Source organism: Octodon degus, unplaced genomic scaffold, assembly GCF_000260255.1.
Source record: "Octodon degus isolate 3935 unplaced genomic scaffold, OctDeg1.0 scaffold00034, whole genome shotgun sequence".
In the NCBI taxonomy this organism is placed as follows: Eukaryota; Metazoa; Chordata; class Mammalia; order Rodentia; family Octodontidae; genus Octodon; species Octodon degus.
In genome coordinates, this window is record NW_004524610.1 from 18,446,124 (window position 1) to 18,448,620 (window position 2,497).

The following is a 2,497-nucleotide window of genomic DNA, read 5'->3' on the forward strand; positions in this document are numbered from 1 at the left end:
TCAAAATTTAAATTAAAAAAAAAAAAAAAAACAGCTTGCTCACAGAGGGAAGACTTACCCACTCCTTGTGGAATGATTCTCTTCCCTCCTTTCTTCAGGAATCCCGGACAAGTTTTCATCCTGTGAAGTCCTTTTTTTGTCTCCTACACTTTCCACTCTGTGTAGACTTATTGTGTAGGTTACAACTTTCCAGGCCAAGGACTTGTCCCTGTTTCGGTGCCAGTTATTGGGTTAATAATATCTCTCAGCTACTATGGACTGATCAGGTCCACAATCTCCCAAACGAGGGTACTGAAAAAGGCTAATTAAAAAGAGGCAAATGGAGTGACTTCAGGGTGCCAGGAGGATCAAAGCCCTCTTACAAAATTCAAGATTCTCATGGAGCTAAGACCAAGATCTTCTCCGGGTGGCCCATATTTATTTATCGGAAGAAGGGAGGGGAGTAGTCAAGAAGGGTGGAATCACTCAAGGACTTCTCAATTAAGGTATTAAGTAAATCCACCTAGGAGTGAGATTCCTGAGGCTACAGTCTTTATCTAGTTGAGGTTAGATCCAGGTGTCCTTGGCTGTGATCTTGTCTTATGTTTTGAAGTTTTCTGGCTTCACTCACCATTACAGGCCTCAGTAGAGATCAGTGACTCACAGAGGTTCACTTACTACAAGTACACCAGGTATCTCCAGATAAGGAGCCTAGGCTTTGGACAAACTCACAAGTAAACAGAGAAAACCAGATTAAGTTCAGCTCACAGCTGCTTTGTAGTGCTCTCCATCACCATGTTCCATGAGACCCAGAATAGCAAAGGCAATCCTGGCCAACAATGGTAAGACAGGCACCATCCCAACTCCCAACTTGAAATCAGAATACAAAGCTACTGTGATAAAATCAGGATGATACTGGGAAAAACAAAACGAAACAAAACAAAAAAAGGATCCAATGCAGATCAATGGATCAGATTAGAAGATGAAGGTACAACTACACTATACCGTGGCCACTTTATTTTTGACAAAAGAACCAAACATGTTCACTGGAAGGAAGATACTCTCATTAATATATGAATCTGGAAAAACTGGCTGTCTAAATGCTGAAGAGGAAAATTTGATCCATGCCTATCACCATACACTAAAGTCAAAGTGGATCAAAGATCTCAATATTAAAATAAAAACATTATTAGACAAGATATTGCTTTTGATCTCTGCCGCGGCAGCTGCCACCACCACCTTGCGGAAAGAGAGGAAGCAGGAGAGGAGCCCACGTCACCTGTCACCTACATAATCCTGCTGTGTCCCTCCGAAAACTAAAACATTTGCCTGCACCAAGCTCATCTACACCCCTGCTCTGATCCAAGCTGGATCCAGAGTAGCATAGAGAGCAATTTCTGCATCAGTGTCATCTAGGCCAGAGGCTAGGACTGGAGAGGGCTCTATAGTATTTAATGTGACCCAAATGGTGTGTGTCAGCTAATCTGAAGGGAGTTTCAGACAAGTACAATCAGCAGAGACATTGATACTGCTGCCAAATTTACTGGTGCAGGTGCTGCAATGGTAGGCATGGCTGGTTCTGGTGCTGGTATTGGAACAGCCTTTGGCAGCCTTATCATTGGTTATGCCAGAAACCCTTTACTGAAGCAGCAGCTGTTCTCATATGCTATCCTAGGATTTGCCTTCTCTGAAGCTATGGGTCTCTTTTGTTTGATGGTTGCTTTCTTGATCTTATTTGCCATGTAACAGAAATTACTGCTTGAAATGTTGACACTCATAGTAATTACAGATATAATTCTGTATATTTTACTGTGACTCTGAAAACTGTAGTGTTGGTGTCATAGAAATGTACATTATATCCAAAATCATTTCATTAAAGATGAAAACTTTAATTTTTGCTGTGATTTGTACTTATCTAAATTTAGATCACCACAAAGAAGATGCATCCAGGCAAATACTCTCCAATTCAGAGAAAGCCATAGCAGTTGCCCTAGTGATGAGAGTCTAATGTAATTTTAGTAGGAATTCTAGTGTTTTGCACATTGTAATTTACAGTTTTATTTTATTCACATAAGAGAAATAAAACTTAATCAAGCTCATATGAAATATGATTAAACCAAGATAATTGCTCAAGATGGTTTGATGTTAACATGAATTAGAATGCTTGGGAACAGAAACATCCAAGTTTATACTTAGCCAAACATACACAGCTGGATCAAAAAATAAGTATGTTTCTGTTTTAAAGACAGAAAGCCTTAAACTGGGAGGGAATATGATTTTTGTTTTCCAGTAAGTCTCACATTAAGCAATTGTGTCTATAGTAAATCACCATCTCTCTGACTTGCAGCTAGTTTATTTCAACATCAAAAACTACCAAAAAGTAGACAGAGATTAACTCCATTTATAAAAGCCACAAGTTGCTAGTGCTAATTACAGCTGATAAGGTGTACAGTGGGAGATGACAATTGATTCAACAGTATTTTGCTTTTAATATTGTATGTAGCTGCTTGGTAAAAAT

At 39.2% G+C, this 2,497-nt stretch overlaps 1 pseudogene; it reads left to right on the forward strand.

Moving 5' to 3' along the window:
* The window catches only part of LOC101560840, a 49,712-nt pseudogene extending 47,955 nt beyond the window's left edge, over positions 1-1,757 (forward strand).
* The last annotated feature ends 740 nt before the right edge of the window (positions 1,758-2,497 follow it).